Below are 23792 nucleotides of genomic sequence, written 5' to 3' on the forward strand. Positions count from 1 at the left end.
GTCCTCGGATCTCCCTCGTTCGCCCCCACTCACTCAGGTATCTTTGAGGTTCTATTCCCTCTGGAGTTCGTATTTTCTCCTTCCGCTCTCTCAGTTGAACTTAATATCCCTCTCAGTTCGAAAAACGGTGCCGAGGGAGTTTACCGAGCTCCCTTCTTCTCCGCCATCTTGGCTCCACCCCCTATTTCTAATTTTTGAAATAGCTTGAGAAGAATGGGTATTAACTCTGCTTTAAATGTCTGGTAGAAGGGCGCCTGGGTGGCTGAGTCAGTTGCGTGTCCAGCTTTGGTTCAGGTCATGATCTTGCAGTTTGTGGGTTCGAGCCCCGTGTCAGGCTCTGTGCTGACTGCTAGCTCAGAGCCTGGAGCCTGTCTTTGAATTCTGTGTCACCCTCTCTCTCTGACCCTCCCCTGCTCACACTCTCTCTCTCTCTCTCTCTGAAAAATAAATAAAACATTAAAAAATGATCTCATACATAATTTCCAATAATAATAATAATAATAATAAATAAATGTCTGGTAGAATTTACCTGGGAGCCATCTCGCCCTGGGATCTTATTCGTTGGAAGATTTTGGATAACTGATTCAACTTCTTCACTGGTTATGGGTATGTTAAGATCTTCTATTTCTTCCCATTTGAATTTTGGTAGTGCATGTGTGTTTAGGAATTTGTCTATTTCTTCTAGATTGTCAGGTTTGTTGACATATAATTTTTTATAGTAATCTCTGATGATTGGTTGTACTTCTGAAGGATTGGTTGTAATAGATCCATTTGAATTCATGATTTTGTCTATTTTAGTGTCCTCTCTCTTCTTTCTGAGGAGCCTAGCTAGAGGTTTATCAATTTTGTTTATTTTTTTCAAAAAACCAACTCTTGGTATCATTGATCTGTTCAACTGTTTTTTGGGATTCTATATTGTTTTTTCTGCCTTGATCTATTATTTCTCTTATTCTGCTGGGTTTGGGGTGCTCTTGTTTCCCTTCTAGTTTTCATAGGTGATCTGTTATATTTTGAATTTTCACTTATTCTAGTTTGTTAAAATAGGCCTGGATTGTAATATACTTTTTCTTAGGAATGCCTTTGCCATGTTCCAGAGAGTTTGGATTGTTGTATTTTCGTTTTCATTTGTTTCCATATTTTAAAAAATTTCTTCTTTAATTGCCTGATATGCCCAATCATTCTTTAGTAGGGAGGTTTTTATCCTCCACGTTTTGAGCGGTTTTTCAGACTTTTTCCTGTGATTGATTTCAAGTTTCATAGCATTGTGATCTTAAAGTGTGCCTGGTATGGACTCTATTCATTCCTATTTATGGAGGACTGTTTCATGACCCAGTATGTGATCTAACTTGGAGAATGTGTCATGCGCACTCTAGAAGAAAGTGAATTTCCTAACTTCAGGATGCAGAGTTCTAAATATACCTATTAATTCCATGTGTTCCAATGTGCCTTTCAGGTCCATTGCTTAGTGATTTTCTGTCTGGTTGACCTATCCATTACTCTAAGTGGAGTATTTAAATCCCCAGCAATTAGCACATTCTTGTCATCAAGATTGTGTCTGTTTGTTATTATTTTTCTATATTTGAGTGCTTCCAAATTTGGAGCATTGATGTTTATAACTGTTAGCTCTTCCTGATGAAGAGACCCTGTAATTATTATATGACGTCATTCTTCATCTTTTGTTACTGTCTTTACCTTAAAGTCCAGTTGTTCCAATAAATACATATGGCTACTATTAGCTTTCTTTTGACTTGCAGTCGCATGATAGATATTTCTCCATCCCCTTACTTTCAATCAGTAGGTGTCTTCAGGTCTAAGATGAATCCCTTGTAGACAGCAAATAGATTGATTTTTGTTTTTGATCCATTCTGCTAGCCTGTGTTGTTTGATTAGAGCTTTCAGTCCATTTACATTCAGAGTTATTGCTCAAAAATGTGGGTTTAGATTTATTGTGTTCTCTGTGGAGTTCATGTTTGTAGTGATGTCTCTAGTACCTTATATTCCTTGCTACATTTCCCTCATAGAGACCCTCTTAGGATTTCTTGTATGGCTGGTTTGGTGGTGAATCTTCTCAATTTTTATTTATTTGGGGAAACTTTTATCTCTCCTTCTATTCTGAATGACAAGCTTGCTGGAGAAAAGATTCTTAGCTGCATGTTTTTTCTGTTCATCACATTGAAGATTTCCTGCCATTCCTTCCTGGCCTGCCTACTTTCATTACATCGGTCTGTAATCACTCTGATAGGTTTCCCTTTGTATGTTAGGTTTCTTTTATCCCTAGCTGCTTTCTTAATTCTTTCTTTATCTTTATATTTTGCCAGTTCCACTATGATATGTCATGGTGAATGTCAACTCAAGTTACGTCTTAGGGGAGTTCTCCTAAGAGAACTTCCTTCCCCAAATTGGGGAAGTTCTTGGCTTGTTTTGATCAAGCCCCCATACAGGACCTTTTTCTCTTTCTTCATCTTCAGGAATTCCTATAATATGGGTATTGTTCCATTTGATTGTAAACTATGCCTTCCAATTCACCTAGTCTCCTCTCTGCCTCTTCAGTCCTTGCAGTGGCCACCTCCATTTTATAATGCACCTCATTTATAGCATTTTTAAACTCATCACAGCTATTTTGAAGGTCCCTAGTCTTTGTATCAATAGCTTCTCTGATGCTTTTTTCAAGCAATTAATTTTATGACCATTGTTCTAAATTCTTGTTCACATATGTTGCTTAAATCTGTTTTGAGCATTTCTGTGGCTGTGACTTCTTCCTGGAAATTCTTTAGAGGAGGGTTATTTTATTTTATCATTTTGGCTAGTTTTCTATCTCTTGTCAGTTTTAAAAGCTCATTATGCACTGTGCATCTGTTAGTATTGTTCTATTAAAGGAGGCTCATTGACTGTCCAGGGCCTGTCATTTCAAGAAGTGTTCTTTAAATGGTTTCTCTCAGTTTCTCTTGTTGTGTATTTGGTTATTTTATTTCCCTACTCAGTGATATTTGGGACTATCCAGCATGTGTACTTTGGTTTGTTTCCTGAGGTAGCTCTGGAAAAGATAACAGACAGACAAACACACAGGGAAAAAAAGCATGCAAACACACAGAGAAATTAAATAAATAAGCAAACCAAAAGGGGGAAGGAAAAAGAAACGAAAAGAAAAAGGGAGAAGAAAAGGAAAAGAAAAGAAAAGAAAAAAAATAGGGGGGATAGATACAACAAAAGACAATGGAAAGTTTGTGAGTGTAAAATATGTGGAGTGGAGGGATAAGAATGAGATAAGGGAAAATATATCTAGATGACGATAATTGATCTAATCAGGGCAGTGCATAAATGTTGGTCTTTCCCAAACTCTGGGGTGGGGAGGAGAGAAAAGTAGGAAAAGAAGAAAAGAAAAGAAAAAGGAAAAAATAAAAAAAAAAAGAAAAAGAAAAGGGTAACTCTCCAGTGCAGATGGGCGTGGTTTGGTGTAGGTAGGTTGATTCTCCCGGGCTGCTCTCTGAGGCCACCTTGGCCTTGGTGGTTGCAGGGAAAAGAATGGCGGTGCCCCAAGCCCTTCTCAAACCACGCCTTGCAAGCCACTCATTTGAGTCTGATCTCCTTGTGCCATGGGCAGGCCAAATTGTTTTTTCCAAGCTCCACCTTATTTCCAAGTCTTAGTTCAATGCTACCACCCCAGATGAGATGTCCCCCCACAGGTGGGTGGCTTTCTAGCCGGTATTGAGTAGGGGGATAGAGGGCCAGCTTTTCCCTGGCTCCACCTGGAATTGGTACACCACTGAGCCCAAGGAAGAATAAACCAGCTAAGGGGGATGAATTTCTCTCCCCAAGCCCAGCGGTTATATATGGGATGATAGTATCTCTCTCTCTGTCCAGGGACAAGGTTTTTCTCTTCTCTGGAGACCACTCTATGAGTGTTTTCAGTCTCTCTTTCTCTTCCCCCAGGCTCTCAGTGGCTTTCTGAGCTCTCTGCACGGATGCTCCATGTGCAGCCCTCCACTGCCCTGCGCCTGTGCTCCACGCACAGCCCTCCATGACCCTGCACTGCTGCTCCATGTGTGGCGCTCCGCAGCTCTGCACCACCACTCTGGGTGCTCTCCCAGGCTCTACATTGGGCTGGGTCTTCTTCCCCTCAGAGCCTTTGGCCCTGGCCCATTTTTATTTCCCCAGTTCACACTCACTCAGGCATCTATGAACCTGACATCTATGCAGACTCTGTGTTTTCCTCCCACTATTGCAGACCAGAGTATTGTGGCTTCAGACCTTCTCAGTTTGATAGTTGTGGGCGGGGCGGAGATTACAGAGCTCTCTACTTATCGCCATCTTGCCCCTCCCTTTTGTTAACTACATTCTAAAAAGTTTCTGTGAAGCAGTATCCTTTCCTTTACCATCAGCTCTCTCATACTCTTTTCCCTTCATTCTCTCCTCATCAGCTATATTTGATCTGGTCTGCATTTGGCAGTTATTCAGTAGGTGTTTGCTGAAAGGAGTTAAGTTTGTGTGAACAGAGAGAGCATCACAACAAAGTCTAGGCATAACAAAAGCAAGCAGGAAATTTTTCTTTAAATAAACACAGCATTAATATCACATTCTACCAGACTGTGGAGTATAGAATAAAAGGACACAGAAAGGGCAATGAATTGTGGTCTGTTGTTAATATATCTGACCTAATGCAAATTTATTTAATTTATCCCTTCCCCCTATATGTTCTCCACTTACTCAGAACTATTCTCAACATACTTAGCTTCGTGCAAAATCATTAAAGATCAGGTTGGCAATTCACTTTTCATTTCCTGGAACCTATTCAGTTTTCTTTTATTATCAATTTTTATCTTTTCAAGCCTAATAAATTTATTCATACCAAGATTTTCAACTAAGTCTATTTCTAAGAGTGTCAGGATTTGAAAATCAAGATTTCAGGAAGAAAGGAATGCTTACCTCCAACGGATTTGTGTTTCATGCATTAGCGAAAAAAATTGTTTTGAGGCAAAAAGTCCTACAGATGTTTCCTATAATATGCTGTGCAGATAGGTCCTGGATTGAGACTGGATTTGCACTAATATACTTCTTTCTCACATGATACATGTGAAAAGTTCCTTCCCTCTGATCTAAAATACTATTCAAATCTTGGAGATTGCCATTAGCTGCCGCTTGTTCATCTCTCAGGGGTGTTGCTGCAGGTGAAATAAGTTAGATATCTAATACAGTGTGGTCCTGGGCTCTGGGGCTCTGAGGGTCCTTGGAACACCATCTTCAACCGGCTATGGCTAAGGGTCTGGGCTACAGGAAATCAGCCCCTTTTCACTCAATTATTCCTAACCACTGAGAGGAAATGAGGGTTTACTTGCACTTCCTGGCTGAGGACTCTGAGGGGTATGGGGAGTGGGTGGACAGGAACTGGGAGGTGAGTTATGTATCTTCAAGTTTTTTTTTTTTTAAAGAGTAGAGTATTTATTTTAATCTCATGTGTTTAAAGGTCTGAATGTCTAAGAATATTCCAGGCAGAAATCATTCCCACTTTGACCTCTCCTATTAGGAGCTACCTAAGCGTGAATCTTAGGTAAGGAGCATCCACTTTGGCACCTGAATGCAACAATTGAGGACCTTAGAGAAGGAATCACGAGGAAGATTGCAGTGGTCCACTATCTATGAAAGGGGCTAGAGGGCACATAGTTTCTGCAAAAGTCTCCATAAATAAACAAGCCATGTATTGTTACAAACTCAGAGCTGAGTGCAACTACAGGATTGGAAGACAATTCTGTGTGGCCCTATAAATAGAAACAAGAGCTTCTTTGCTAAGTGTGAAGCTTTGCAGATTGTATATACCGCTTATAGAATAGTTCTGCATAATTAATCAGAGAGAGAGAGAGGGTGGGGGGAAGAGAGAGAGACAGAAAGAGAGAGAGAGGACAAGCACGAGCAAGCTTGTTAACTCAAGAGCTACCCCCCCAGAAAACGGAAATGTTCAGTGCCCGCAGAGGCTTGCATATTTCACTCTGACATACATGGTAGTGTTTAGGTAATGCTGAGTAGTATATTTCTTTTCTTTTTTTTTTTTTTTACCTTTGCTATCTTCATTTTTATTTTGGCTTTCTTATACTTTGTTTTATTTTTATTATTTCCTCCCTCCTTATCTACTTCCTCCCTCCCTTTCTTTTCTTTCTTTTTTCTTTATTCTTTCTCTTTCACTCCTTCTCTATTTCCTTTGCTTTTGTCTTTTTTTTTATTTTTAAGAGATTTTTTTTTGTTTGTTTTCTGTTGTCTTGGTTTTTGTTGAAAAGGATTGGATTTGTTTTTCTCAGAACAAGGACCTGGAATTGATGTACAGATAAATAGCATCTTTGTTGAAGTGGATGTCGCTTGAATTCTTTGAAAATCTTTGGAGAAAACAGAAAGAAACTGAAACGGTAGGCTCCAGTTTTTAATGAAAAATTTGATTGTATCTGTATCTCTAATCATTGGTATCTAGAATTTGCCTCTTCTCACCAGGTTTTGAGTAAACTTCAGATGTAAGGATGGTGTGGATATCATGAACCTGGACCATCATTGTATGTCATTTCCTTAGTATTTGCACAAATAAAAATAATTATACAGTTGGATGCTTGATGTGGGAAGGGGGAGGTAACTTTGAACAGGGAGAAATATAAGTTTGACATGGAGAGGTTTTTCCTAATGTGTTTCACTCAATTGATATTGAATAAAATAGCCCTGTGAACATTTGTAATTTAAGCCACTCTATATTAGTTACTTGCAGAATATGCAGAATTTTTTTCTACTCCTTTCTATACCTTTTTGGATGTGATAATCTTTCTGTTAAGTGATTTGAATGGTTAGATTTCTGTTACTTTCAGAATAAGCTATGATTACAAAATAAGAACTATAATGTTTCAGCACATTTACCAACATGAATACATATTCTTATCAGCTTTTAAAGTTACATATTTTTATTGCAAAAGTTAAATATAATTAATGTTGTGTAGAGATTCTGCTTTCAAAGAAAAGACTCTAGTAAAATAACAATAACAACAAAAACATGTTTATAATGAGAGAGATAAGAACACAAGAGAGGTAGTTACTCTATTTCTCGTAGATAAGCTGTATCTATCTGAATAATCAGTACATTAAAAATCAACAATAGGTTAAATTATTTTAGATTACATTTACAATTTTTGGCACTCATCATCAACTTTTTTTGACAAAATGTAAGTAAAATTGTTTTCTCATTTTTGTGTTGTTTTTCTTTTGTGCTCAAGTAGAAAATATTGAGGAAGGCACCTTCTAACTTTAAACCCAGTGATAAAGCTATCAGTAGCATGTTATTGCTAGAAGCTGCACTCAGAGATTTTAAAAAAGATATTGAATTTCCATGGTGCAACATGACCCAGGATAAAATCTCAAATGACGTTTCTGCTCTTTTCTCTACTGTCAACAGTAGTGTGCCTGGACTTCATTTTGTTTTTTAGTTTCTTTTTGATGGACTTCATTTTATACTGCTCTAATATTTCCAGAGGGGGAAAGTTATGATTTTATTCAACTAGAGACACATTTGTTAGAGAGCTTTGGATCATTCAGCAAAGAGTATATCTTTCAAGCAACTGCTGTGAATATCAGGTATTGTGGCAAAGGCACTAATCTTATAGATGGGATTCAAGTTTTTCAGGCCAAGGAAAGATTCCACCAGTCACATTTGTAAATGTTTGAATCATGTGAAAGCCATCCTCCAAAAAATTTGTGTCAGAGGGGGGATTTTTTATTATAGAAAATATTCTTTACACTTATAAACACATGTACTGCTCTATCTTGTATGTTTGCAATAGTTACATTTCTGTGAGACAGGAATAATTTAGTGTATCGATTCTGTTTGGGCTGGTACAGTGGGGTACAGAATATTGTAAGGATGAATAAATAAAAAGTGGGATATTAATCCCTCCAAAAACTTCACAGAATATTCACTGAGAGACCCTTAGGAATGAATGAACTCAATATTTCCCCCTTGTACTAAGTTACTGAAATGAAGAGAAGAAAGAAGCATGCTTTATGCTTTCCTTTTATAGACATTTTTAGCACCAGTCAGATGCTCAGAGCCCGAAAGGGAATTAACTCTTTCTTCTTACCCTTGCTTAATGCTGAGAGAAGGGACTACGGATAGTGCTGTTTCCCTTGCCCATTAAAGTGTCATCCCAAAAGTCTTTTCCTTGTGCCATAGGTCTAAAGAATCAGTCTGCAGACCCCAAGTCAAAGAAAATTATCAGAAATAGATTCAAAACCTGTCACAGGAGCAATGGAAAAGAACCTAAGACTCTTTTATGCTTTGAAAAGTGATATTGATTGAGAGTTAGCATTTTACAATTGGAAAAACTGAGGCTCAGAGAATTGAAATGACTGGGCCAAGTACCTCTGCAAGTCTATGACAGAGAAAAGGCTGCAACATAGGTCCCTGACACCTAATCCAGTGTATTAATGTATTAATCATTGGGGGAATGTTAAAGGATGTCCTTTTGAAACCACTCAAGACACTTCAGACCTCTCCCAAGGATCCCAATAATGTAGGAAATTTTGCTTTGCTGGGCTTTACTATGGTTTTCTTGCAAGAATAGGAGAAAATTATTCTACTGTGTCCGCATAAAAAAATCCAAATTAAAATAAATATAAACAGGGGCGCCTGAGTGGCTCAGTCAGTTAAGCATCCGACTTCATCTCAGGTCATGATCTCATGGTTCATAGGTTCGAACTCCACATCAGGCCCTGTGCTGACAGCTAGCTCAGAGCCTGGAGTCTGTCTTCAGATTCTGTGTCTCCCTCTCTCTCTGACCCTCCCCTGTTCATGCTGTCTCTCTCTCCCTGTCTCAAATAAATTAAAAAAAAACAGTAAAATTTTTTAAAAAAAGAAAATAAATATAAACAAAGTGCTATAACAAACGTTAACACAGACCTGGCCATGTACTGGATACTTATAAGCGTTATCATGTGCCAGTGCAAAAGTTTGGCCAAACTATTAAACAGCGGAGTACTCAGGAAGTTCTGAGATCTAGGATATTCCAAATTTGAGAAAGGAGTAAAGATTACAAAGTAAGAATATAAAGGCAAAACAGGCTTCAAATAAAGTGTGAGGAAGTTAATATTATAATAACTGGTAGTATATGAATCCAGAAAAGGATGTAGTCATTAATGGCTTGACTAATACTGCTTATAATATAACAGAATGATATATGGGATTTTAAACTTAAAGTGGGTTTTCTGGGTATAGTCATTGAAAGATAACCCATAGGGGAGAGTGTGCTTCAGAGCAATAACTTTTACTTGCAACAATGACTGCATTTGCATCAGCCAGAAATCAAAATGCAGACAGAGCTCCTGAAAAATAATCAGAAGTACAGGATATAAAAAACAAAATCAAGTCTGTATAAATTCTGGGGATAGGTATGGGCCAAGAAATTCACTAAATCTAACTAGCTAGTGAGGAAACAAAAGTTTATACCATTGGCCATGATCAGCAAATGGATCAAGGAAAGCATGACTTGTGTCCAGAACATGAACCCAGGCTATCCATTTAGGCTCAAATATATCTTGGACAGCATAATTACTCTCACTAGCTACCTAAAACATATGCAAATGTCAATCATTAACTCAAAAAGCCCTTCAGTTCCTTCCTTACTTCTTGAAAATATATTTGTTTCTTACAAAAGATTTTGCTCAGTGCCACACTATTTACTCAAAGGAATGGCAAGATTTCCTCCACATTCTCAGCAACAGAAGAAAGCATGTAATTTTGTTATAATTATAGTTACTCAATTAATACGATTTTCACCTCTACTTGGCAGATCATATTCAGGTGTTTCTCATAAGCTAGTAACATGTTACCAGATATTTCTTTGTAAAATTTTTATTTAGGGGCACCTGGGTGGCTCAGTCAGTTAAGCATCCAACTTCGGCTCATGTCATGATCTCAGGGTTCATGGGTTCGAGCCCCACATTGGGCTCTGTGCTGACAGCTCAGAGCCTGGAGTCTGCTTTGGATTCTGTGTCTTCCTCTGTCTCTACCCCTCCCCACTCATGCTCTGTTTCTGTCTCAAAAATAAATAAACATTAAAAAAATAAGGAAATTAAAAAAAAATAAAAATTTTATTTAAATTCCAGTTACATAACATGTAGTATAATATGAGTTGCAGGTATAGAATTTAGTTATCTAACACTTCCATACAATACTCCCTTTATTTTTTCCCTATGCTCCTTTGCTTTGTTTCTTAAAACTACTTATGAGTGAAAACATATAGTATCTGTCTTTCTCTGATTGACTTATTTCATTTAGCATAATAATCCAAAATTCCATCCATTTCATTGTGAATGACAAGATTTCATTCTTTTTGATGTCTGAGTAATATTACGCGCGTGCACACACACACACACACACACACACACCACATCTTCTCTATCTATTCATCAATCCATAGATAGTTGGGCTGTTTCCATAACTTTGCTATTGTAGATAATGCTATAAACTTCAGGGTGCATGTATCCCTTTGAATTAGTAGTCTTGTATTCCTTGGGTAAATACTTAATAGTGTAATTGCTGAATCATAGGCTATTCATACTTCTAGCTTTTAAGGAACCTCCATCCTTTTTCCCAGTGTGGATGTACAACATTGCATTCCCACCAACAGTGGGAATTGTGATGTTTCCGGTTTTGCTTCTTTTTCAAGGTAGTTTTGACTATTCATGGTGTTTTGTTCCATACAAACTTCAGGATTGTTTGCTCTAAGTCTGTGAAAGTTTCTATTGGTATTTTGACAGGGATTGTATAAAAAATGTAGATTGCTTTGGATAGTATAGACATTTTAACAATATTTGGAATGGAATGTATTTCCATTTTTGTGTGTGTGTCACCTCCAGTTTCATTCACCAATGTTTATAGTTTTCAGAGTACGGGTCTTTCCTCTATTTTACCAGATATTTTTTATAGGTTAATGACTTTTTTATATGATAAAATAATCCTTACACTTTATTTATAGATAACATTAATTATACTTATTTACTGTTGGAATATCTAGTCATTTTTAGGTGATACAAAGTGACCCCTGAGTTGGTTCTTTATCTTTTCAAGTTGATTTATTAATTTTTAGAGAGAGTGAACACATTCAAAAGTGAGTAGAGGAAGGGCAGAGAGAGAGAGAGAGAGAGAGTGAGAGAGAATCCCGAGAATGCTCCACACTTTCAGTGTAGAGCATGATGCAGGGCTTGAACTCACGAACTATGAGATCATGACCTGAAACAAAAACAAGAGTCTGATGTTTAACTAACTGTGACACTCAGGCGCCCCAAGTTCTATAAAACTGAAAATCTGTTATGCTGAATGGTTCCTCTATTTTGAGTGCGTCAGAACAAATCGTGTGCCAGAAAATAAATGACATATAAAAGATAGACTGATTTATTATTTATCAAATTTGCTTTATCATCAGCCATTTAATTTCAAACCTCCAGAAAAATATGTTTTCTTGACATTAGTGATTCATGTCACATCAGTTTGTATAAATAGACACTCTGATTCCAAAGTGAATAAAGTAGTAAGACAGTGACTAAAAACTGTATAAACAATGTCTGTTTTAAATTAAGCATCATAATTTGCAACTTCAATTTATATTACAAAGCTGTAATGATCATACAGTACTGTGCTGCCAGAAAAATAGACACATTGATCAACGGAACAGAATAGAAAACCCAGAAATGAACCCACAACTATATGGTGAATTAAACTTTAACAAAGCCGGAAAGAGTATCTAATGAGAAAAAAAATGTCTCTTCAAAAAAAGGTGTCAGGTCAGATACCCTATGTTTTCACTCATAAGTGTAACAGGAGAAACCTAACAGAGGACCATGAGGGGGGGAAATAGTTAGGAAGAGGGAGGGAGGCAAACCCTTGAATACTGAAAACAAACTGAGGGCTGAAGGGGGAGGGTGAAAGGGAAAGGGGAGTGATGGGCATGGAGAAGGGCAATTGTGGGGATGAGCACTGGGTATTTTATGGAATCCAACTTGACAACAAACTATTATATATTATATATATATATATATATATATACACACACACACACACACACACATATATATATATATATACACACATACATACATATATACGTGTGTGTGTGTGTGTGTTTAAGGAAAACTGAACAGCAACATGCAAAAAATGAAACTGGACCACATTTTTACACCATACACAAAACTAATTTCAGAATGGATTAAAAACCTGAATGTGGTGACTTGAAATAATAAGAATTTTAGGAGATGGCACAGGCAGTAACCTCTTTGATACTGGCTATAGCAACTTCTTTCTAGATATATCTCCTGAGGCAAAGAAAACAAAAACAAAAAGAAGCTCCTGGGTCTTCATCAAAATAAAAGCTGCTGCACAGAAAGGAAACAATAATCAAAACCTAAAGGGCACCTAAAGAATGAGAAAAGATATTTACAAATGACATATCTGATAAAGGGTTAGTTTCCAAAATATATAATGAAATTATAAAACTAAACCATCCAAAATATAATAATCCAATTAAAAATGAGCAGAAGACACGAATTGACATTTTTACAAAGAAGACATACAGATGGCAAACAATCACATGAAAAAAATGCTCACCATCACTGATCATCAAGGAAATGCAAATAAAAACTGCAATGAGATATCTCTCACACCTCTCAGAATGGCAAAATTCAACAATACAAGAAACAACAGGCATTGGATAGGGTGTTGAGAAAGGGATCTCTTATGGTAGGAGGGCAAACTGGTCAGCCACTATGGAAAACAGTATGGAGGTTCCTCAGAAAGTTAAACATAGAACTACCCTATGTCCCAGCAATTGGACTACTAAGTATTTTCCCAAAGAATACAAGACTACTAATCCAACGGGATACATGCACCCTAATGTCTATAGCAGCACTATCTATAACAGCAAAATTATGGAACCAGCCCAAGTGTCCAGTGACTGATGAATGGATAAAGTGATCTATCTATATCTATATCTATATCTATCTATATCTATATCTATATCAATATAAAGATAGGTAGATATATGTAGATACACACAACTATATATATGTATACATACATACACACACACACACACACACACACACACACACACACACATATATATATATATATATATATATATATATATATATATATATATATATATGATGGAGGCACCTCTCTCTCAGCAGTATTAATCATCATGCAAATACTTGATATATATTTCTAATTACTTTGTTTAGAATTCCTCTATAAACTTTTCAAAATTCCATGTGCAATTGGATTGAAATTATACTGGAAAAGTTAGATTATACCTGCCTTCCACCCATTAGATTTCTTTTAGCACATGGAACCATTATGTTTAGTCAAGCTTCCACCTTAAATTATTTATAAGGAGCATAACTGTTATAAGCCTTAAAGCTGAAAAACTGAGAAATAGAAATATGAGTTTTTTTTATTAATAAAATCACTGTTGGGTTTGTACCAAATATATGGCAGCTTTATATAGAGCTTAGTACTTGACCTGCTCAGTTTAGCAGTGGATTTTATTCAATTTCTCTCTCGTTTTGTGTACTATGTCACTGCTGACAGTCTACCAATTTTCAAGAAGAGAGGCATGTCTTCTTTTTCTCTCCAGCATGTAACTTGATTTACAACAAGATATTGCTCATCTCATCACTTAATTCCTTTGTCCTAGGTTGATAAGTTAGCAAATTAAAAAAAATAATGTTTATTTGTGAGGCGGAGAGAGACAGAGTGCAAGCAGGGGAGGGGCAGAAAGAGAGAGGGAGACACACAATCTGAAACAGACTCCAGGCTCTGAGATAGAGTCCGGTGTGGAGCTTGAACCCATGAACCAGGAGATCATGATCTGAGCCAAAGTCAGACGCTTAGCCAACTGAGCCCCCTAGACACCCTGATAATTAAGCAAATTGTAGCAAAAAGAAAGGACTTGAGAAAACAAAAAAGAACATTTGTTCCATCTTGGTTACTTTTTTCCAGTCTTGCACGGCAGTGATAAATGGATGTCTGTATGTCTGTGTGTCTGTATGTAAGAAAGGAAATAGAGAGAGAGATGGGGAAGAGACAGGAATAGGTGTTGATTTTTTTTCTGGATATTGTAAGAACACTTGTTCTTACATCACTGAAGAAAGAAAAATGAAGGACATATGTTTTAATTGATTTATACACTAGTGTTGATTTAAAGATTGACAACCCTTAATAATATAAATAAAGCTTACATCCAAATGGGCTGACTATATGAGAAGAGAGATATCCACTCACATATTAGAGAGTATAGAGTTGGAAGTGTGATGTAGATAAATAAACTCACGACTTTGTAATTAAAACGTAGGTTCTAGTACTGGCTTTGCCATTAAGTTGCTATGTAACTATAAATGGATACCTTACTTCCTCTAGCCCTCAGTTACCTTGTTTCTTAAGACTAAAGCATTAATAGCGATTAATAGATTATTAATAAAGATGACTAAAATCTAATATTTATTTATTTAATATATTCAATCAGTTCTACCAGTAATTGAAAAAATATAATAAGGTTCATTGAGTTATTATGTATGTCATTATTGGGCTTATTAATGAAAACAGCATACTGCCCAAAAAAAAAAAGCAAGAAAAACTGCATACTGTTCCAGATGCTCAAGAAGATTGTACTGACGGAACTTGATGAATTATTTACTCCATGTGTAGGCTGATGAGCAAGTTTAGTATTAGATAGGAAGAGTGCAATTTGTTTAAAGCCTCCCCCTTACTCTCCTCCCATGGTACTGCCCTCCGTTTTTCTTGCATCTGTGATGATTCCCATGAATTATTTATTATTCCCATTAATTACTGAAAGTCACCTGGGTGGCTCAGTCAGTTAAGGGTCCGACTTTAGCTCAGGTCCTGATTTCACGGTTGGTAGCTTCGAGCCGTGTCAGCTGGAGCTGGAGCTGTCAGCGCAGAGCCTGGAGCCTGCTTCGGATTCTGGATTCTGTGTCTCCCTCTCTGCCCCCCTCTCTCATTCTCTCTCTCTCTCTTTCCCTCTCTCTCTCTCTCAAAAATAAATAAATATTTAAAAAATTAAAATAAATAAGAGTCCTGGGAAAATTCCTGCATGGTCTCAGTGAAGGTCCTACATAACATCTTATTGTTCATGGATACATTAGCTTAAATCCACTGATCAAATCTCAGTCTTTTTGAGCTTAAAAATAAGACATTATCTTTATTTCATCTAGCATTATACCTTCTAGGTCACTTAGTGTTGTTACAAACTGTAAGATCACGTTATTTTTTTTTATCAATAAGTAATATCCTATTCTATACCATTTTTTATCCATTAATCTAAGGAGAGACACTTGGGTTGTAAATATCTTTTATATCTTTCATATCTTGATTATTGTAAATAATGCTGCAATACACATAGGGATACACATATCTTTTAGAATTAGTGTCTTCATTTCCTTTGGGCAAATACCCAGTAGTGGAATTACTGGATCTAATGTAATTATATTTTTTTATTATTTTGAGGAATTTCTACCCTGTTTTTCACAGTAGTTGCACCAATTGCAGTCCCATCAACAGTTCTCGTGTTCATTTTTCTCTACATCATCACCAACACTTGTTATTTATTGTATTTTTGAGTTTAGCCAATCTGACATGTGATTGTTATTTATATTTCCATGATGATTAGTGATGGTGAGTATTATTCCATGTGTTTGTTGGCTGTCTGTATGTCTTCTTTGGACAAAAATGTTTTTTAGGTCCTCTGCCCATTTTTTAACATAATTTTTTTTTGGTGTTGAGTTGTATAGGTCCTTTATATATTTTGGATATAACTCATTATTAGTCATATCATTTGCAAATAAATTCTCCCTTTCAGTAGGTTGCTTTTTTTGTTTTGATGATATTTTTCTTCACTGTGTACAAGCCTTGTATTTTGGTGTAGTCCCAACAATCTAATTTTGCTTTTGTTTCACTTGCCAGATGGAACATACCTAGAAAAATTTTATGGCCCATATCAAAGAAATAACTGTCTATGTTTTCTTCAAGGAATGTTATGGTTTCTGGTCTCACATTTAGGTCTTTAATTCATTCTGAGTTTATTTTTCTATATAGTGTAAGGAAGTGGTCCAGATTCATCCTTTTTCATGTAGCTGTCTAGTTTTCTCAACACCATTTGGTGAGGAGACTTTTTCCAAATATATATTCTTGCCTCCTTTGCCATAGCTTAATTGATCATAAAGTGTGGATTGAGTTATGGGCTATTCTTCTCCTCCACTGATTTCTGTACCTATTTTTGTCCCAGTACATGTTGTTTTGATTGTCATAGCTTTCTAGTATATCCTAAAATCTGGGATTGTGATGTCTACAGTTTTGTTCTTCCTTTTCAAGATTGCTTTGGGCATTTGGGGTCTTTAGTGGTTCCATGTCCAACTTTAGCATTATTTGTTCTACTTCTGTGAAAAATAATGCTGTTTTTTATAGGTAGTGCATTATATTTCTTTGGGTAGTATGGACATTTTAACCATATTTATTCCCCCAATCCATGAGCAAGAAGTATCTTTCCATTTCATTGTGTAATTTTCAATTTCTTTCATCAATGTTTTACAGTTTCAGAGTCCACATCATTCACCTCTTGGTTAAATTTATTTCTCAGTATTTTATTATTTTTGATGCAATTGTAACTTGGGTTGTTTTCCTAATTTCTCTTTCTTCTACTTCATTATTAGTGTAGAGTAAAGCAGAAGATTTGTATTTATTAATTTTGTTTCCTGCAAATTTACTGAATCCATTTATCAGTCAGTTCAAGTAGATTTTTGGTAGTATCTTTAAGGTTTTCTACATAAAGTATCATGTCATCTGCAAATAGTGACACTTTTACTTCTTTCTTACCAATCTGGAGGCATTTTTTTCTTTTATGATTACTGTGGATAGGACTTCCAGTACTACATTAAATAAAAGTGTTGAGAATGGATATCCTTGTTTTGTTTCAAATCTTAGAGAAAAAACTCTTAGATTTTCCCCATTACGTATGTTGTTAGCTGTGGTTTTACATATATGGCTTTCATTATGTTGACGTATGTTCCCTCTAAGCTTACTTTGTTGATGTTTTATATCATAAATGGATGCTGTACTTTGTCAAATGTTTTTTTCTACATGTGTTGAGCTGAACATATGGCTTTTATCTTTTCTCTTGTTAATGTGATGTATCTCATCAATTGATTTGAGAATATTGAAACACACTTGTATCTCAAAAGTAAGTCCTATGTGATCATGGTGATATATATATATATATATATATATATACACATGTATATATATATATACACACACACATATATATACATGTATATATATATACACACACACACATATATATATACATATATATATATATATATATATATATATATATAGAGAGAGAGAGAGAGAGAGAGAGAGAGAGAGAGAGAGAGCACAAGTGGGAGAGGGGCAGAGAGAGAGGCACAGAGTATCTGAAACAGGCTGACAACAGTGAGCTCAATGTGGAGCTTGAACCACTCACGAACCACAAGATCATTACCTGAGCTGAAGTCACAGGTGCCCCAGTGACTTTTGTAAAGGTATTATTGGACTTGATTTGCTAGTATTATGTTGGAGATTTTTGCATCTATGCTCATTATAGATATTGGTCTGTAGTTTTATATAGTGTTTTTAATCAGTTTTTAGTATTAGGGTAATGCTGGCCCTATAGAATGAATTTGGAAGCTTTACTTCCTCTTCTGTTTTTTGGAATACTTTGAGAAGAATAGATATTAACTCTTTTTTTAATGTTTGGTTAAATCACCCATGAAGACATCTGTTCCTGGACTTTTGTCTACTGGAAGTTTATGATTACTGATTCCATTTCATTGTTAGTAATCTGTATTTTCAATTTAGAAAGGTTGTATGTTTCCAGGGATGTATACATTTCTTCTAGGTTGTACAATTTTTTGTTATACCTTTCTTTGTCATTTTCTTATACATCTCTGTATTTTTGTGGTGTCAGTTGCTATTTCTCTTTCATTTTTTATTTTATTTATTTGAGTCCTCTCTTGCCTTTGATATCTCTGGCTAAAGGTTTATCAATTTTTTTCAGTCTTTTCAAAGAAACAGTTCCTGGTTTTATTGATCTGTTCTTTGGCTTTTTTTTTTCTAGTCTCCATTTCATTTATTTCTACTCTAATCATTATTTTTCCCGTCCATTACTGGCTTTCGGTTTTGATATTTTTTTTCTTATTTTTCCAACACATTTAAGTGTAAAGTTAGGTTGTTCATTTGAGATATTTTATTATTTTGTATTATTATAATCTTCTTTCTTACGACAACCTTTGCTGCAACTCAAAGATTTTGGACCATTGTGCTTCTATTTTCATTTCTCTTCATTTATTATTTGATTTTCTCCTTGATTTATTTTTTAAATTTTTTAGTATTTATTTATTTTTGAGAGAGAGAGACAGAGCATGAGCAAGGGAGGGGCAGAGAGAGAGAGAGAGAGAGAGAGAGAGAGAGAGGGAAACATGGTATCTGAAGCTTAGGGTTCGAACTCATGAACTGTGAGATCATGATATAAGCTGAAGTTGAATGCTTAACCGACTGAGCCACCCAAGCATCCCTCTCCTTGATTCCTTGGTTGACCAATGGTTGAGTAGCATGTTAATTAGCCACCATGTGTTTGTGTTATTTCAATATTTTTCTTGTAATTGATTCCTAGTTTCATACCATTGTTGTTGAAAAAGAAGCATGATATGATTTTGACTTTTTAAAAAAATTGTTGAGACTTTTTTGCAGCCTAATGTATGACCTGTTCTGGAAGATGTAGCATATGCACTTGAAAGGAATGTGCATTTGACTGCCTTTGAATGAAATGTTCTGAATTTATGTTAAGCCCATCTTTTCCAACATATATTCAAAGCTACTGTTTCTTTGTTGATTTTCTGTCTGGATGATTTATCTATTGTTGTAAATGGAGTGTTGAAGTCCCCTATGGTATTATTATAGAATTTTTTCTTTTATATCTGTTAATACTTGCCTTATGTCTTTGAGTTCTTCCATGTTGAGTCTATAAATATTTACAATTGTTGTATATTCTTGTTCGATTGCTTCATGATTACATGAAAGAATCCTTTGTTTTTTGTTACAATCTTTGTTTTAAAGTCTATTTTGAATTTTTAAATGTTTTTATTTATTTTTGAGAGAGAGAGAGAGAGAGAGAGAGAGAGAGAGAGAGAGAGAGAGAGCAGGCAGGGGAAGGTCAGAGAGTGAGGGAGACACAGAATCCGAGGCAGGTTCCAGACTCTGAGCTAGCTGTCAGCACAGAGCCCGACACGGGGCTCGAACTCATGAATCGTGAGATCATGATCTGAGTCGAAGCCAGGCGTCCCTAAAGTCTATTTTGTTTGATATAAGTACTGCTACCACTTTTCTTTTTCCTTCCATTTGCATAATAAATGTTTTTACATCTTTTCACTCTCAATCTGCAGATTTCTTTAGATCTGTCATGACTCTCTTGTATGCAGCATATACATGGGTGTTGCTTTACTGTACATTATCCCTCCCTGTGTCTTTGTACCATTTAGTGCCTTTATAATCAAAGTAATTATTGATAAGTATGCGCTTACCACCATTTTGTTACTTGTTTTACAGTTGTTGTATTTTTATTCCGTCCCTTTTTTCTTGCTCTCTTCCCTTATAGTTTGATGGCTTTCTTTAGTGATATTCTTAGATTCCCCTCTCTATACTTTTGCAATTCCATTACAGGATTTTTATTTGTGATTACCATTAGGTTTATAAGTAACATCCTATGTATATAGGATACTATATGAAGTTGATGGTTGCTTAAGTTTGAAATCATTTTAAGTAAACACTAAATTTTTACTCTACCCTCCATGTTTTATATATAGATGTCATACTGTGCATCCTTTTGTTATGTGAATTGACTGATTTTTATTGATATAATTGATTTACTGCCTTTGTGCTTTAACTTCCACACTGTTTTTATAAGTGATCTATCTACTACCTTCATTATGTTTTTAAATACTGGTAAAAATTTTTTCCTCTTCTAATCTTCTCCTGATTATGGCCTTTTCTGTCTACTCAAAGAATTTCCTTTAATCCTTCTTATAAGGATAGTTTAGTGTTGATGAACTCCTTTAAATTGTGTTTGTCTTGGAAACTCTTTATTAGACTCTCCTTCTATTCTGAATAGTAGCCTTGTTGGATGGATAATTTTTTCCTGCATGGTTTTTTTTTTCCTTTTAGGACTTTTAAAATATCATGCCTCTCCCTGAAAAATTCTGCTGAAATACCAGATGACAGCTGTATGGGTTTTCCCTTTTATGTAACTGTTTTTTTCCTCTTGCTCTTTTTAAAGCTCTCTATCACTACTTTTTAACCATTTTAATTATTATTTGTCTTGCTGAAAACCTCCTTGACTTCATATTGTTGGTAGTTTGCAGTGATTCCTGAATCTGAATATCTGTTCCCTTCCCTCACATTAGGGAAATTTTCAGCTATTTATTTTCCAGTAATTTTTTGTCCTTTTTTCTCTTTCTTTTCCTTCTGGAATCCTTATAATTCCAATATTATTACAACTGATGATGTCACTGAGTTCCCTTAACCTATTCCCCTTTATTATAAATTGTCATTTAGCTTGTTTAGTTTCTCTTCTCTTGTCTTCCAGTTCACTGATCTGTTCTTCTATTTCCTCTAATCTATTATATATTCTTTCTAGTGTATTTTTAAATTTAGTTACTGAGCTCTTTTTCTCTGATTGACTCTCTCTCTTTTCTCAAGTCCAGTAAGTGTCTTTATGAGCATTACTTTGAATTATTTATCAGACATATTGCCAATCTCCATTCCATTTAACTGCTTCCTGTTCTTTCATTTGGGATATATTCCCCTGTTTCTTCATATTGTTTAACTTCCTGTGTTTGTTTCTGTGTATTAAGAAGTTCAGTTATGGTCCTGATCTTGACAGTAGTGAGTGGCCTTATGAAGAACAGCTCCTACAGTACCCTGTAGTGTAGGGCACTGTCTCCTGGTCACTGGAACCAGGTACTTCAGGGGTGTCTTCTATGTGTGTTGCATGCACCTTATTATTTTAGCTGACCTGTGTTTGCCTTCAGTCCAGTAAGCTGTAAGAGCCTACTTTGACTGTTGTGGGCAAGGTTTTTTCTCTGTACCTTGAAGGGGCCAGTTTAGGGTTGCCTTAGTATTATAGTTGCTTCAAACAAGATGCCTGGCTTCAGTCCTTTTGCTGGGGCTGCTGTTGCACTGAACTTCAGAGTGCTCTCCCTACATTGTCCCCTGGGAGGATTTCCTTGATGGATGGGACCTGCAGGCAGACCTACATGTCTGCTTTCAGTCTGTCTCTTGGGGTTGCATTGACACCAAGCTACAGGGATTTCTCTTTGTGCTACCACTTGTGAGGTTTTTGTTGATAGGTGGGGCTGGCATATCAGATATCTGCCCCCAGCCCACTGCTGTGGCTGTGGTTGAGGCTGTGTGTGTGGTTATCTTTCCTTCTCTCTGGGGCAGGAGTCACTTTGGAGGGACTACTGTTGAGTGGGTTGGATTGGATGGGCAACTATGCAGAACACGGGGATGGGGTCTGAAGTGTTAGAAAGCTAGATGAAGAGTGTTCAAGTTGTTTTCAGCAAGTATCTGGCTCTTTAAGTTGGTAATGGGGAGAGAAATTGTGCCCACCAGCAATTTTGTTATTGCAGTCTTATATATCTTTGCTCCTCTAGCACATGTTCTGAGATTAAATGAATCTCCTTTCCATATACCCCAGGCACATTTTAAACTGCTGTTTCTATTCTGTGTCTTGCAGGGTGGTTGTTTATTATATTGTCTATTTAATAGCTGGGACCCAGTTTCCTCTCTAGCTCTCCCACAGTTAAAAATGCTGATTTTTAAAGCACCCAGAGTTAGATTTTCTTAGTGTAAAAGTGCAAATTTAAGCCCAATTGGTTTTCTAAGTCAAATGTTATGAAGACTCATTTTCCCGTTGCAAGTCCCTTGTATCTGGGGTGACTAGCACAGGCTTCATTCCTGTTCTTTTCCATGCTTGTGGTGTCCCTCCCATGTGTGGTTAGTCTGGCCAGGAGTTTGGTTCATAACCACATTTCTCCCCTTACTACCATTTTTATGTGGGCTCCTTTCAAGGATTAACTATGGAGAGTCTGTTTTGCAAAGCTTTGGGTTGTTTTCTGGGTTAGTTGCACTGTATACCTGGTGTATACCTGGATGGAGGTGAGCTTAGGATCCACCTAGTCACCATATTCCTAGGCTAACCAAATCAAACTTTGTACTATATTTAAACTGTCAGAACTCAAAGGAACCTTAAGGATAGTATATTCCAACTACTGAATTTTATGGATGAAAGTTTGAGGCCCAGAGATAGAAGTTATTTTTCAAAAGTTATTTTTCAAAAGTCATTCCACCAATTAGTGATAAAGTGAATACTAGAAGCCAGGTGTCCTAAGTCTCTGACCTGTCCTTTTCCTCCTATACTCTGCTTTCTCTCAACTATGTGTTCAGTCTTGGGAGTTGAAAAAGCCAGCAAGCACTACAGAATAATTTTAGGTCATATGACTTTTCTAGAAGAAAGTGATGAAGTGACCCCCAAACTAAAACCATCTTTTTGATATCTGACATGATTTCTGTCCATGAAATAATAAATAAAAAATGTTTTAAAGTGCCTGAGAATTGTCACCATTTTAATAAAATCTGTTTCTGTCCAGCTGGATTTGTCTAGTGATGTTTATGATTAATCTGTAACTCTGCTCAGTCACTGAATTATGTCCCTATGAATTATTGTTCTAGTTTGTCTTCATATATCTGTCCCACTAAAGGAGCATGTGCATCATTCTGGCTATGCCTTCACATACAGCAAAAAACCAATAGGAATCATAACTTTCTCAGATTGTAATTTTCTGTCTGAAATTTCTTTCCTCGCCCCTATGACAGACTACTGTGGATTCTGGGCCTCCTGGGAATGCCTTTTGGTTACTCTAGTCCATCTTATTCTCACTGCTATTTTGTCTTCATCAAGTCCTTTTAAAGAATTTATTGAGAAGTTCCTGTATACCAAGCATCTTATTTAGTGTATGTTGGAAGCCAGAAGAAAAGGACAAATGATATGTATTGGGCATCTATTATGGACTAAGCACTGTCATACTGGATTTTACTTTGGGGTATCTCATGTAATTTTAACAATTCACCCAAGGACTACACATTATTGTACTCATTATACAAAAGGAAAAAACTGAGGTTAGGATAGGGAGAAAAGCAGAAAGCAAGTGTTTCAGGATTTCCCAACTGAAGGTGGCATTTTAACTCTATTCTCTTTGAAAGGTAGCTCCTCCACCAAAAGTTTGCAGTCTATATGAGAAAAGATTCTTAAAATGACTAGACTGATACAAATTTGTTTAGGTGAAAGCTGTAATGGTGGTTGCCTACCCTCTATCTTTCCCACCCATTAATAATTTTTGTAGAATTCTCTGCCAACATTTATGATATAATCTGTTTTCCCTAATCCTACTATATTGCACCACCAAAAACTGTCCCCATCTAGGTTCCTCTACTTCCCTTCTTCTACTAAGTAAAATGTATCTCCAATTGTATTTCATCATGTTCACTTTCTTTTTTTTTATTTTTTTTCCATAATATTTTATTGTCAAATTGTTTTCCATACAACACCCAGTGCTCTTCCCCTTAAGTGCCCTCCACCATCACCACCACCTGTCTTCCCCCCCCC

The 23792-nt window shown here is 36.2% G+C and overlaps 1 protein-coding gene across 5 annotated transcripts in view; it reads left to right on the top strand.

Moving 5' to 3' along the window:
• The first annotated feature begins 5969 nt into the window (after positions 1–5969).
• The window catches only part of GPR174 (G protein-coupled receptor 174), a 66922-nt gene continuing 49099 nt past the window's right edge, over positions 5970–23792 (top strand). For 3 of the 5 annotated variants that reach the window (XM_029930248.1, XM_029930251.1, XM_029930253.1), the window contains exon 1: positions 6257–6392. The gene's annotated coding sequence lies outside the window, so the exon portion shown is untranslated. Of the gene's footprint in view, positions 6005–6256; positions 6393–6474; positions 6534–23792 lie in introns of those variants that run through there. The other 2 variants (XM_029930249.1, XM_029930250.1) reach the window with 2 other exon arrangements.

Source organism: Suricata suricatta, chromosome X (genome assembly GCF_006229205.1).
Source record: "Suricata suricatta isolate VVHF042 chromosome X, meerkat_22Aug2017_6uvM2_HiC, whole genome shotgun sequence".
NCBI classification, from domain to species: Eukaryota; Metazoa; Chordata; class Mammalia; order Carnivora; family Herpestidae; genus Suricata; species Suricata suricatta.